Source organism: Leopardus geoffroyi, chromosome C1 (genome assembly GCF_018350155.1).
Source record: "Leopardus geoffroyi isolate Oge1 chromosome C1, O.geoffroyi_Oge1_pat1.0, whole genome shotgun sequence".
NCBI lineage: Eukaryota > Metazoa > Chordata > Mammalia > Carnivora > Felidae > Leopardus > Leopardus geoffroyi.
The window spans coordinates 61136297-61152333 of NC_059328.1; positions in this window are offsets into that span (position 1 = coordinate 61136297).

A 16037-nucleotide genomic window follows, 5' to 3' on the forward strand; every position below is an offset into this window, starting at 1 on the left:
TACTTTTACTATGCATGCACTTTACTAAGGTGTTGCTTGCATAGTTATGTGTATTTATCAAAATTTGCTCCTGCAGAAAACCAGTCTCTCATTTCTATCCAGTACATATTCTATGAAGATACAACATATTAGCATACTAGTAATATATACTCTGGCTTCAAAACATCCAAATTTAGAAGGGTAGAGAAAGGCATAATCTTTATTTTAAGCGTTTTCCTCAGAAAGCTAGGGTTTCCTGAAGCTTTATTCCTGCCACTGCCAGAGATGAAGGCAAGGTTAATTTCCTAATCCTCCAGGCCCCGGAAATTCACTTCACCAAAGCAACTCTGCTTTGTCTGCTTTATATTGGGGCTTCGCAAGAGATTTTCTTTGAATAATAAAGTCTGGTTTTAAAAACAAAAGCTATCTGTCCCTATTCATAAAACAGATCAGCGTTTGCCATGGGCAGTGGTGGGAAGAGAGAGCTGATTGCAAGGGAGCACAAGGGAACTTTCTTGCTTTATCAAAATGTTCTGTATCTTGATGTGGTGGTGCTTGCATAACTGTGTGCGTTTTTCAAAATTCATGGAACTTTACACCTAAAATTTGAGAAAATTATGCACATCTAACCTTAAAAAAAAATCAAAGCTTGATTAAAGCAGATTGCTTTCCATTCTGGTAAGAGTCTTCCAAGAAGTTACATGTGAAATGTCATATGCTTATATTTCCCATCCCCTCAGCCTGGATAATTAGCATGCTATGTATACAGAGTTGGGTTTGGAGAGAAGAGGACATGGCCAGATATCTTTCATTTTAAAAAGTAAACAAACACACAGTGAGTAGTTAAGGAAGGAAATACTTTGTCTTAATAGCACATTCTGGTGCTTCCTATCTATCTCTTAAAACTTAGCAGGAAAATGTATTAAAAAAAGTCTAGGAAATCACTGTCTCCATTTTCTTCCCACTCAATGGTTAGTTAATCAAATATGGCTTTTTTTAACATGCTATTTTAATTACATTTTAATCAGATAAAATTCTCTATTTTTTGTTTTTTTTTTCTTTAATTATCTTATGTCTGTTAAGATGTGTAGTATTGTCTAGTATTATCTTTTTTAGTGTGTTTCATGTGCACTTGAAATTTCAGAAAAGAATGTGTATTCTGTACAGAGTTGGGTGGTTTCTAACTGTCAGATTAAATTTGGTTGGTAGTGTTGCTGAGGTCTTGGATATCTTCACTAATTTTCTGATAACTTGTTTTGTTTATTATTGAGAAGACTGTTGAAATCTCCAATTTACTTGTGGATTTCTCTCCTTCACCTTGAGTATTGGCAGTTTGGTTTCATTATCTTGAAGCTCTGTTGTTTGCTGCACAAACATTTAGAAGTGTTAATGCCATCTTTATTTCTGGTTATATTCTTTTAACTAAGTTTACATTAGCTGATATTAATACACCTACTCCAGATTTCTTTTGGTTTTGTTTTGTATAGTTCTTTACACTTTTGTTTTTAACCGTTTAAAGTGGATTTCTTATAGACATCATGTAGTTGGGTGATTTATTTTTTTAAATAACAATTGACAATCTCTTTTAATTGTTTTAGACCATTAGGTCTAAATTTTTTTTTTTTAAGCTTATTTATTTTGAGAGAGACAGAGACAGAGCCAATGGGGAAGGGGCAGAGAGAAGCAGAGGGAGAAAATATCAAGCAGGCTCCCCCGTGCCAGGGCAGAGGCCCACATGAGGCTTGAAGTCATGAAACTGCCAGATCATGACCTGAGCCTAAACCAAGAGTCCGACACTTAACTAACTGAGCCACCCAGGAGCCCCAACCATTAAGTTTGATTTTTGATGTGGTTGGATTTAGTACTACCATTGTATTTCACCCTTGGCCGCTCCCAACCCCATTTGTCTATTCTGTCTTGTTTTACCTTTGGTTCTGCATTTTGTAGCTTGTTTTCACTTACATATATAGAGTATTGCATTGTTTATCCATTGGATTTTTAGCTACATCTTCTCATTATTTAAGGAGTTTCCTCAGGGATTATAATATGCCAATCTAACATTTCATAGTCTACTTAAATATTGTAATACTTCAAGTAAATTTATGTGGAAGCTTTGGAAATACATCAGTAGGTTCCCTTATCATCTCACTAAACCTCATGATATTGCTATCTTATTATATGCTTTCAAAACTTCATTATAATTTAAATTTCAAGAATCATAAATATTTTATATTAAAACCTTTTATATTTTACTCAAAGATTTACTATTTATGTTGCTCTTCCATCATTCTCAAACTTCCATGCTCCCCTCCCTTATTCTGATCCTTCATCATAAAGGACTTTTGTTTTTTTCGTGTAGAACAATCTTACTGGAACATAATTTTCTGTTTTCCTTTATTTGAGACTTTATTAAGCCTTTGTTCCTGGCCTAGGAAATAGCTAGTCACTTAATTTGTTGTTAATTTCTATCTAATGTGACAATTTTTTCTAGAATTTTTTACTATATTTTTTGGTTTTGGGTAGTTGATTATGATGTGCTTAATTGTAGTTGTCTTTAAATTTACATTATTTGGGGTTTGGTGGATTTCTGAAATCTTTAAATTTATGATTGCTAAATTTTTATTTGTAATTCAGATATTTCTCCGTATTCATTTTTCCTTCTTTTGAGACTCAAATGAAACAACTATTTTGACTTTGTGATAATGGGCCACAAATCATTGAAGCTTTATTCATATTTTTAAAGTATGTTTTTCAAATAAGAAAATTTCCATCAATTTATCCTCAAGTTCACTGATTTGTTCTTCGCTCATATCTATTCTAATATGGAACCTAACAAGTGATTAAGAGCCTTTTTTTAGGATTGAAATTTTGACCATTAACAATTCATCTTAGATGGTTTGATACTTTTAATTTCATTGCTGAAAAATTGTATCCTATTTATTTCAAGTATTTTAACCTTTACCTACTGAGTCATAATTATATTAAATGCTTTAAAGTATTTGTGTGATAATTCCAACATTTGAATCATCTCAGGGTTAGTATCTGTTATTTTACATGAAAATTGATCACATTTTCCTGGTTATTTTTGTGTGATATAAATTTGGATTGTATTCTAGACATTTTAAATGATGTGTTTTTAGACTCTAGATTTTATTATAACCATATGAATTATGATGATGGTTTTGGTTTATTTTTGCAGGAAATCAGCATGAATAGATTCAGTTTGCACATTCTCCCTCACCTTCTATGAGAACTAGTTTTAATCTCTGTTCAGTTTCAAAGCTGTTCATATGCTGTTTTGGCTACATTCCATGCATGGACTGCTTAAGTGTTAGTCTGAGATGCAGGCAGAGGCATAAATATTAGTTCATTTCTCAGAGTCTTTTCTAGGATATTTTGGGCCACAAAGGTGTATCTCAGATGTAAGCCCAAGAAAAGACATGTGTAGATCTACATACAAAATTTGAAGATTTCCTTTTCGGCACTTTGCCTTGGAATTCCCCACACCCCCCCCCTCCACTCCTTTCTCTGCAGAGGCAATTTTCTTTTTGTTTGTTTTGTTTGTTTGAATTAGAGATTACCCCCACACACTGCTGCTTCATCAGGAAGCAACATGACTGGGGGCTGGCTTCGGGGCAAAGCCACAGGAGAAAAAGAAGAGTATGGGCAACAGAAGGAAATTTAATTCTATGATAATTGCTTCTCAAGTTTTCAAAACCCTTCACACTTCACATGGTTTTGATCATTTTTAAGAGTCCTCAAGTAATTGCTCTTTATTATCTCTATTATGGTAAAATACACATAACAAAATTTACCATCCTAACAATTTTAAATAGACATCTTTAAGTATTAAATATATTTAATATATTGTACAAATATCACAACCATCTATCTCCAAACTTTTTCATCTTGTAAAACGAAAACTCCATACCCATTAAATAAGAACTTTCTATTCCCCTTAACACCTATCACATGGCAATGACCATTCCTCTTTCTGCTTCTAGGATTTTGACTATGTACCTCACAAAAGTTCTCATACAATATTTGTGCTTTTGTGGCTAGATTATTTCACTTGACATAATATCCTCAATGTTCATCCATGTTATAATATATGTCGGAATTTCTTTTCTTTTTAAGACTGAATTGTATTCCATTGTATGTATATATTCTACTTATCCATCCGTTGATAGGTACTTGGGTTATTGAGTTTTAGCAGTTCTTTATATATTCTGAATATTAATCTATATCAGATATATGATATAAAATATTTTCTCCATTCTGTAGAATGCCTTGTCATTCTGATGGTAAGTTTTGATAAACAAATGTTTAGTTGTTTTTTTTTTTATAAAGTCCAACTTGTCCTTTTTTTCTCTTGCTACCTATGCTTTTAGTGATATATCTGAGAAATAAATTTCCAATGTCATGAAACTCTTCTACTATGTTTTAAGACCTTTATACTTTTAGGTCTTACATTTAGGTCTTTAATCCATTTTGAACTAATTTTGGCATAAGGTGCCAACTCAGGATCCAAATTCATTCTTTTGCATGTGGATATCCAGTTTTCTCAGCACCGTTTGTTGAAAAAAACGGTCTTTTCCTCATGGAATGGTATTGGCACCCTTGTTGAAAATCATTTGACCATGTCTGCAAGGGTTTATTTCTAGTTCCTCTATTCTATTGGTCTATATATCTGTCTTTATGTCACTATCACATTATTTTGATTACTGTAGCTTTGTAATAAGTTTTGAAAACAGGAAATATGAACTGTCCAGATTTTTAAAAATATGATTTCAGCGATTTAGGCTGCCTTGAGATTCCATATGAATTTTCAATGGGTTTTCTATTTCTACAAAAAAAAAATTGGGATTTTGATAGATTACTTAGTTATGTGGATCATGCAGTGTAGTATTGGCATATTAACAATATTGAGTTCTCATCCACAAGTATAGGATGTATTTCATTTATTTATGTCCTCTTTACTTTATTTCAGTAATGTTTTACATCATTGTCCAAAGCAATGGTTAATTCCTAAGTATTTTATTCTTTTTGATGCTATTGTAAATGGAATTGATTTCTTAATTTCCTTTTCAGCTTGGTCATTGTAAGTGTACAGAAATGCAACTGCTTTTTGTCTGTTGACTTTATACCCTATTTTACTGAATTCAATTGTTAGCTCTAAGTATTTGTGTGCATGTGTGAGAGATAAAGTTTAATACATATAAGATTGCATAAACTGTCAACAGACAATTTTACTTATTTTCCTATGTGGATGCTTTTTATTTCATTTTCTTGCCTAATTTCTCTGGCTAGAACTTCTAGTCCTATGTTGAATAAAAGTGGTGAAAGTGGGCATCTTTGCCTTATTACTGATCTTAAAGAAAAAGCTTTCAGTCTTTCACCATTTACTATGATGTTTACTGTGGATCTTCCAGATGTGGTTTTCATTATGTTGAGGTAGTTTTCTTTTATTTCTAGTGTATTGGAAAGTTTTATCATGAAAGGGTACTGAATTTTGTCAAATCCTTTTTCCCTATTGATTGAGATGGGGTTTTTGTTGTTATTGTAGCTTGTTTTGTTTTCTCCCTTCGTTTGGTATATTGAGTACCAAGTATGATTGATACTTGTATATTGAACCACTCTTGCTTTCCATGAATAAATATGACTTGGTTTTGGCATCTGATCTTTTAATATGCTGAATTTTGTTGGTATTTTATTGAGGAATTTTGCAGCAATGTTCATAAGGGATATGGGTCTGTAGTATTCTTTTCTTACAGTGCCTTGGTCTGGCTTTGTCATCAGAATAATGTTGACCTAATGGAATGAGTTTAAAAGTGTTTCCTCTTCTTAAATACCTTGGAAAAGTTTAAGAAGGATTGGTGTTACCTCTTTAAATGTTTGGTAGAATTTACCTATGAAGCCATTAGTCCAGGCTGTTTTTTGTTGGGAGATTTTTGATTATTGACTCAAATTTCTTACCAGTTATAGATCAACTCGTCACAGATCCTGATTTTTTTAGTTCTTCATGATTTAGCCTTAGCAGGTTTGTGTTGTCACAAACTTGTTCATTTTCTGTAGGTTAACCAATATTCAGGTGTACAATTATTCATAGTAATCTCTTGTAATCCCTTTTCTTTCTACATAATCAGTACAAATGGCCTCACTTCCATTTCTTATTTTAGGACTCTGAATATTAGTCCATCTAAATAAAAGCTTATTAATACATTTATCTTTTCAAAGAATCAAATTTTAGTTTTATTGTTTTTTTTATTCTCTACTTTATCTCTGTTCTAAACTTTATTGCTCCTTCCTTCTATTACCTTTGGGTTTAGTTTCTACTTCTTAATTATTGATTTGTAAAGTTAGGTGTTGATTTGAGATCTTTCTTCTTTTTTAATATAAGCAGTTATAGCTATAAATTTCCACCTTAGCACTTCTTTCACTATGTTTCATACAGTTCTGTTGTACTGTTTTCATTTTCATTCATTTCCTTGTATTTTCTAATTCCCCTTGTGATTTTTTTTTACCCATTAAGAGTGTGTTTAATTTCCTCAATTTTTTTTGTAATTTTCCAGTTTTCCTTCCATTATTGATTTCTAAGTTTATATCATTGTAATTGGGAAGATACTTCATATGATATCTTTTTAAATCTCCACACTTAACTTGTAGCCCAACATATGATCTATCCTGGAAAATGTCTCACGTGCACTAAATGTCTCAGGTGCACTTGAGAAGAATGTGTGCTTCTGTTACCATGTAGAATGTTCTATACATATCTACTAGATCTATTTGATATTTTGTATTATTTGATTTTTTTGTTTCCTTACTTACCTTCTGTCTGGTTCAATACATTATTGAAACTGGATTATTGAAGTCTTGGGCTATTTTTTTTTTAGCACTGTCTACTTCTCCCTTAAGTTCGGTCAATTATAGCTACATATATTTTGATGGCGTGTTATTAGGTATATAAACGTTTATAACTGTTAAATCTTCTAGCTGTGTTAAACCTTTTATTACTATCTATTGTCTTTCACTCTTTTATTTTTTATTTAAATCTATTTTGTCTGATATTAGTATAGCCACTCTTGATCTCTCTTGGTTGCTATTAGCATAGAACACCATTTTCTATCCTTTCACTTTCAATCTATTTGTGTTAGATCTGAAGTGAGTCTCAAAATAAATTAAGTACATAAGTGACTGAGTCTCTTGTAGACATTATACAACTGAATCCTGTTTTTATCCATTTTGCCGATCTCTGTATTTTGATTGGGGAGTTTAATCCATTTACATCTGAAGTAATAACCAAAGGGAGGAACTTACTTATGCAATTTTGTTACTCATTTTCAATAAACCTTATACTTTTAGTCCCGTATTTCCTATATTACAGTCTTTGGTGTTTAACTGATTTTTATAGTGAAATGTTTAAATACCTTTCTCACTTCCTTTTTTTTTTTTTTTTTTGGCATATTCTACAGCTACCTGGGGGGCTTTTCATGGAGATTACATTTAACATCCTAAGGTTATAATACACTAATTTGAATTACTAGCATCTTAACTTCAATAACCTACAAAAACACTACTTATTTAAAGCTGTGTCCATACCTCTTATGGCTCTTATCACAAAATTATGACTTTAGACATTGTGTGACCTAGAACAAAGTAATATTTTGAAAAATATTCTCTTAAATTATGCAGAAAACAAAATATAGTTATAAATCAAGTCTATAATACTATTGTATTATATATGTATATCTGGATTAGACTCTACAATCATGTACAAACCAGAATTAACAAGTATTATCACAATATTACTAACTTCATGTATTTATGAATTTCATGTCTTGCCCACGTATTTAAGTTTTTGAAATCTTTATTTCTTCAAATGACTTCAAGTTATGGTCTAGTGACCTTTCATTTCACCCTGGAGGGCTCTCTCGAGCATTTTTTATACAGCATATGGTTTGTTACTAGTGGTAACAAACTCTCGGCTTTGTTTATCTGGGAATCTTATATTCTCCCTCATTCTTTTAATTTTTTTTTTTTTTTTTACATTTATTTATTTTCGAGAGACAGAGACAGAGCATAAGTGGGGGAGGGGCAGGAGACAGAATCCGGTTCCAGGCTCTGAGCTGTCAGTACAGAGTCCAATGCAGGGCTCAAACTCACCAACTGTGAGAACGTGACCTGAGCCAAAGTCGATGCTGAACCAAATGAGCCACCCAGGCACCCCATATTCTCCCTCATTCTTAATGGACATTTTTTGCTCGACATAGGATTTTTGGTTATTTTGTTTTTCCTTTTAATACTTTGACTATATTGGTCCATTGCTCTCTAGCCTCCAATGTTTTTGATGAGAAATATGCTGATAATATTTTGAAGACTCCTTATATGTGATGAGTCACTTCTCTCTTGGCCATTTGCAAGATTCTGTCCCTGACGGTTTTCATCCAAAGATTTTTATTTTTATGAGAGAAAGAAAAAGAGAGAGAGACAAAGAGAGAGATAGAGAGAGAAAAAAAATCTTAAGCAGGCTCCTGCAGAGCCCAATGCAGTGCTTGATCCCATGACTCTGGGATCATGACCTGAGCTGAAATCAAGAGTTGGACACTCAACTGACTGAGCCACCCAGAAACCCCTGTGTTTGAGTTTTTAAAAGTTTGATTAAAACGGATAGTGGTGGGTCCTTGAGTTTATCCTATTTAGATTTGAATTTCTTTGATAATTATTTTCATGTCTTCCATCAAATCTGGGATATTTTCAGCCACTATTTTTTCAAATATTTTTTTAGCCCCTCTTGTCTTTTTTTTTTTTTTTTTTTTTTAGGACTCTTGCAATGAACGGTAATCCATTTGATGCTTGTCTGACAAGCATCTGATTGTTTTTCAATCATTTTTTTTTCTTTCTGTTTCTCATACTAAATAATTTCTGTTGTCCTATATTCAAGCTCCCTAATTATTTCTTCTACCTGGACAATCTGCCTTTGAACCCTGTAGTGAATTTTTCATTTCAGTGATTGTATTTTTGAGGCCTAGAATTTTTGTTTTATTTTAGGTTCTCTATCTTTTATTGATAATTCCATTTTTTTATATAACTAATTTTCTTGCCTTTTTGTACACCTTCATTTAATTATTTGAGCCTCTTCAGGATGGCTGTCTTAAAGTCTTTGTATCATAGATTTTCCATTAAGTCTTTTCCAGGGACAATTTTATTTTATTTATTTATTTTTCTCCTTTCAATAGTCTGTATTTTCCTATTTCTTTGGATACCTCAAGATTTTTTTGTTGTTGAAAACTGAACATTTGTATTTAAAATTTGTTAACTCTGGAAATCTAATTCTTTCCCTTCATCAGGGTTTGGTGTATTCTATTACTGTTTTTTAGTTTGCTTTTCTTTATGTAGGTTTTCTCTGTACTAAGGATCAGCTGAGGTATAATCTTAAGATATTCTTTTTTTTTAATTTTTTTTTTTTGCGTTTTATTTATTTTTGAGACAGAGAGAGACAGAGCATGAACGGGGGAGGGGCAGAGAGAGAAGGAGACACAGAATCGGAAGCAGGCTCCAGGCTCTGAGCCATCAGCCCAGAGCCCGACGCAGGGCTTGAACTCACGGACCGCGAGATCGTGACCTGAGCTGAAGTCAGATGCTTAACCGACTGAGCCACCCAGGCTCCCCAGGATATTCTTAAATATTTTCTAAGCCTTTTCCTTGTCCTTTTTCTAAGCCTTTCCATGTCCTTTTCCTGGACATGCATGGTCACTTTCTAATTTCCCCTGTATGCAGTTACTTTCGAATATCCTAATCTTTTAATGTCTGTCTTGAGAAAAAGGAATTTTTTTTAAAGAAAATGTAGGGAATGGGGAGAAAGGGCACTAGCCCTTTAAATGCTGTGGAAGTTACTTCAGCCTGACGGAGAGGGGCTTGCAAGAATGAGGGGAAAGGGGTGCAACAACACTGGCCACTGAACTCCTTATCTGAAATTTTCAAAATATTTATTTAGAGAGAGAGAGGATAGGGGCACAGAGAGAGAGAGAGAATCCCAAGCAGACTCCACACTGAACACAAGCCCAACGCAGGGTTCTGTCTCACCACCTTGAGGTCATGACCTGAGCTGAAGTCAAGAGTAGGACTCTTAACCGATTTAGCCACCCAGGTGACCCCACTTGTCTGTACCTTTGTAATCAGAAGCAGCAATCAGAACCCAGATCTCAAATATTTGGAATATAGGATCCTTTTCACCATCGCTTGTTACTGCAAGCTGTATGTTAACTGCTGGACAACAAAATGTCCAGCTGCCTGCTCTAAGTCTGTCAGTGGGAGAAGGATAGCTCCCACTGGACTAAGAGCTGAAATGGAGAGAACGTCACCTTCACTTTACCCTCTAAGCCTACTCTTGTAAAGTGTAAACCTTCAGTAGACTCCAGAGTTACAAAAGACTTACAAGAGGCAGAGTCTATCAGTGTAATTGTTTAGATGGGAAGACAGATTCCTGGTGCCTTCTAGTCTACCATCTTCCCAGAATCCTCTGCTTTTTGTATTTTGTTCAGAATTTTTAGTTGTAATCAGTGGGAAAGATAGGCTATAGTAAACTTATTTAATCTTAGTGAGAATCAGAATTTTAAACAGTTGTTTTAGACCACATATATGTATAACTTTGATTGAAATAAACAAAAATAGATGATAATCTAATTTGATTTTCTGACAAACCATTTTCAAATATAGAAATTTAATATAACTATACAAATAAATATAAATTATAATATTTAGCCCATCACTAGGATTATCAAGTTTATTAGGTACAGAACAAAAAAAGATGTGCATTTTTCTTCTGTTAGACTGATAAATTTCTATTTGTATATCTTTTAAAACAGGTTTTTCCAATGTGTCCTATATATTTACATAATTCTTTTTATGACTTTAAGAATCCTTAGTTAGACAAAATTAATCAAATTATTCTTAAGTTCCCAGGGAATAGTCAGGAGGGCACCATATTTTACCATGTAATTTTTTTTTTTCCACACAGCTTCTCAATAGTCTAGAGTTCTACAAAAACATTTTAAAAGTAACCTCTTAGTGGTCCATCTATACTAACTAATAGTCTTAATAGAAAATTACTCTATGGAATTACTTAAGAAATTGATTGACTCCCAGGATCCAAAGTAGCATTTTTAAAGAGGAAATAATTCTACTTTGGTACTAAAATGGAATTGGATCTAGCAGGATGCCTTAGTTTTACTCTGGAGGTCTCTAAGAAAAATGAAGAGAAGGTTTACTATATTTATGTCGAAGTAATTCTGCAGAGAGTAATGGGCAGTCACATACAGGAAGAGGGATATCCATATTGGTTTGACTCATATGATTTTTGCTTTATGAAGTTATACATTATCATAGTGGTTGGCAAAAAAAAGGTTGCAGTAAAACTACTACATTGAAATAAATAAGTTGTTTCTCTAGGTACTGAATGAAAAATTAATTCAGGATGAATTGTATTTCTTTTAATGTTTTTCTGGTGGTCTTTGATTTGATAAAGTTATACCCTTCCAGTTAGTGTGAAGTCAGAGGGCTCACTACTCCAAGCTGCACACTTGCCATTCTCGTTTTCACGTTTAACAAACATTTACACACCTACTCTAAAGAGAAGCAATCAGACCCAAGTATTGTAAATGGCAGAATAAATTACAGACGTTTTGGAGATGGAATTCTAAATTTGCTTGATTTAAACTTAGAAAATCAGACGAAAAACTGCTTCTATGCACTTTGATATTTAATTATCTAAAAGTATAGAAACATTATCATCCTGAAAATGTTTTATTATAAAAATTCATATAAGTAATGTATGTTTTTAAATTACAAAGCTCTCTTCTAATCTTGTTTTCATAATGAAATTTATTTAAGTCTAATATAAGCATAATGTAGAGTAATGTGTCTTCTGTACCACAAAATGAATGTGGAGAATAAATTCATTATTTCTTCTTTAGCAAATCTCTTTTTAATCTCACAGCTATAGACAGAATAATTTTTTTCCTTTTACTATACTGATGAGGATTTCAAACTAATTTTCAGTAAAATGAGAAGTCTTTAAAAATATGGTTTTATCATATTCTTCAGCCTCCTCAACTTCCCTAGTGTCCTCTTTTTTAATCCCAGTCTTAATTTTAATACCGCATTGTTTGCCCTGCATTATCAAATATGAGATAGTAGATATGTGTATTGAAACCCTCTGAAGGTATTTTGTAAATAATCTTTACTTGATACATCCTCTTTTTATCTACTATCCTCAGTTTTTACACCATTTTGTAAGTCAACTTCAATTTTTAATAAATGGAGTAAGAATTCTATAAGTAAAACCTCCTCTTTGATTAAGTTTAAACTTAGTGACTTTGCAATATATACTCTCTTTAGTATATTCAGTCCTTTCCTATAGTCTAGAAACTGGGTTAAACATAATCCATATGGCGATATAAGTATTTGTGGAAGAGGTATACAGTACATGTTTTAGATAATTGATGCAGACATATTCAGTTGCAAATACAAAATAAAAACAGTTTATGTCTTCCAAAATGTTTTATATTTATCTAGCATTTTAATTTCTTTAAATTAACTTAGGCATTGTAATTTCTTAATTTTTTAACAATATGAGTCCTTTTGTTTTGTTCTGTTATGTTTTGATTCTCTTTATCACAGAAATTCCATAATAGGTGGTTTCTAGCTAATTAGGAAATTAAGACATGGAGTTTTAGACTTGCACTCTGAAAATTCTGTCTAGAGTCAGAGTGAAGTTGAAGTGTACTTTATTCCTTTGCTGGGTACAAGGGTTTCCTACTTTGCCTGAGTCTTTGGGAATGTATAAGCCTACAACCAGACATACCTCATGTGCATATTTAATCTGATACATGGCTGAACTTCATATGTATTGCCAATGCAAATTTGTATATACGTTATTCTTGGCTTCTCACATTTCTGAATTTTTCTGAAATATATTATAAAAACACAAAATAGTTGTATAAGAAGTTATTAAAGATTGATTAATCTATATAATTTTCTTTCAACAAAAAAATTTAAGAAAAACTCCATTCTTCTTGATCCTTGAGAAAAATATTAGGAACTTATTACTAAATAGACATGTTATAAAATCAATTGATAGTTTATGGAAAATATGTAATTTTAAAATGATGTATAAATATGTGTCATGGTAACTGTACCTTAAAATATACTGTTCAATGAGTTTTGACAAATATATCGAGTTATGAGTTTATATCACATCAAAACATAAAATATTTTGGTTACCTCCAAAAGCTACCTGTGTCTCTGTATGCTCCTTTCTCCACCCAAATAGTCCCTCATAACTGTTTGTTTCTTGCCTCTGGGATTTTGTTGTTGTTGTCTTTTGCCTTTTCTATAGAATCCTATAAATAGAATTGTACAACGTGTAGCCTTAACATGTTTTCGAGAGGCATGAATATATGTTGTTTATCACATATTTCAGTGACATTCATTTGAATTGCTTTCAGTTTGGGCTCTAATGAATAAAGCTGCTGTGAGCATTATATAGAAGTCTTTCTGTAGATACAGGGTTTTTTTTTTTTTTTTTTTAATGTTTATTTCTAAAAGTGAACAAGGGGGAAAGGGGCAGAGAGAGGGGAAGAGAGGATCCCAAGTGGGCTCTGCACTGATGGCAGCAAGTCCAATGTAGGGCTTGAACTCATGAACCATGAGATCATGACCTGAGCCAAAGTCAGATGCCCAACTGACTGAGACACCCAGGTGCCCTTTCATTGTTTTGGATAAAAACCAGAAGTGGACATGGTGAACCAAATGATTTTATCTATTTAACTTTACAAGAAAACCAAACTGTTTCCAAAGTTGCTATGTTGTTTTGCATTGCCACCAGAAATGGGTGAGAGTTCCGATTATTCCACACCCTCAATGGCATTTTGATACCTTCAATCTTTTTACTTTTAAATCATTCTAAAAGGAATGTAGTGACATTGCATTGTTGTGTTCATTTGCATTCCCTTAGTTATTAATGATATTGAGCTCTGTATCTTATTTGAAGAAGTTTTTGTTCAATTTCATTCAGAGATACCATGTATTTCTAGACACTAATAGGGAGGTAATAGAAAATTAAGAAAACAATCATATTCATAATTGCACCAAAAAGAATAAAATAACTGGGAATAAACTTAACCACAGGAGTGAAAGAGATGTTCTGAAAACTATAAAACACTGATGAAAGAAATTGAAGATGACACAAACAAATGGAAAGAGATAGCATGGTCATGGACTGGAAGAACAAATATCATTAAAATGTCCATACCACCTGAGCAAACTGCAGATTCAATGCACTCCCTATCAAAATACCAAAAGCATTTTTCACAGAACTAGAGTAAATAATCCTAAAATTTGTATGGAAGCACAAAAGACCTCAACTAGCCAAAGCAATCTTGAGAAAGAACAAGAGGTATCATAATCCCAAATTTCAAGGTATACTAAAAAGGTATAATGATCAAAACAGTACAGCACTGGCATAAAAACAGACATGTAGATCAATGGAACACAATACAGAGCCCAGAAATAAACTTGCAGCTTTTTAGGTCAATTTACAACAAGAGAAGCAAGAATATGCCATAGGAAAAGGACATTCTCTTTAGTAAAGGGTGTTGGGAATACTGGACAGCTACATGCAAAAAGAATGAAATTGGACCACTTTCTTACAAAAATAAATTCAAAATAGGTTAAATATGAAACTATAAAACTCCTAGAAGGAAATATAGGCAGTAATCAATTTACTGGATATCACCTTAGTAGCATTTTTCTAGATAAGTCCCCTGAAGCAAGGGAATCAAAAGCAAAACTATTGGGACTACAGCAAAATAGAAATATTTTGCATAGTGAAGGATACCACTAATAAAAAGAAATGGCAACATATTTCCTAATATGCAAGAAGAGATTTGTAAATGACATAGCTGAAAAGTGGTTAATATTCAAAAACATAAAAAAAATTGTACAACTCAACACCAAAAAACACAAATTGATTAAAAAATGGACAGAGGACCTGAATAGGCATTTTTCAAAAAAAATGACATACAGATGGTTACAGACACATGAAAGAATTCTTGACGTCACTAATCATTAGTGAAATGCAAATCAAAACCACAGTGACATATCACATCACACCATCAAAATGGCTAGTATCAAAAAGACAAGAATAAAAAGTATTGGTGAGGATGAGGAAAAAAAGGAACCCTCCATTCACTGTTGGTATAAATGTAAATTGATGCAATCACTGTGGAAAACAGTAAGGAATTTTCTCAAAAAAGTTAATGATAGAAATAACATACAATCTCATAATTTCCCTACTGAATATTTATTCAAAGAAAACAGAAACACTATTTCAAAAATATTTATGCCCCCCTTTGTTTTTTCAGCATTATTTAAAATAGCCAAGATATGAAAGCAACTCAAGTGTCCATCAACAAATGAAGATGTTGTGTACATATTTAACTGAATGTTACTAACCATCCCCCCCCAAAAAAAAGAGAGGTCTTTCCATCATTTGCAACAGGATGGATGAACACATCCATGCTGGATGTGGTATCATGTTAAGTGAAGTAAGTCAAACAGGGAAAAACAAATGCTATATAATTTCATTTATATGTGGAATCTAAAAAAACAAAACAAATTAACAGGCAAAAAAAAATCAGAAACAAGCTCAAAAATGCATAGAATTAACTGGTGGTTGTCAGAGGGAAGGAGGTAGGGCATTTTGCATCCAATGAGCAAAATAGATGAAAGGGCAGTAGGAGGTACAGGCTTCCAGTTGTGGAATAAATAAATCAGGGGGATTAAAGGTGCAAAAAAGGTACAACAAAGGGAAAATAGTCAATGTATTGTAATAGCATTGTATGATGACAGATAGCTATACTTGTGGTGAGAACAGGATAACATACAGACTTGTTAAATGACTATGCTGAGTATCTGAAACTAAGGTAATGGTGTGTTCCCACTATACCTCAACTGAAAAGACAAACAAGCAAAACAAACAACTAAATCATAGTTTTCTG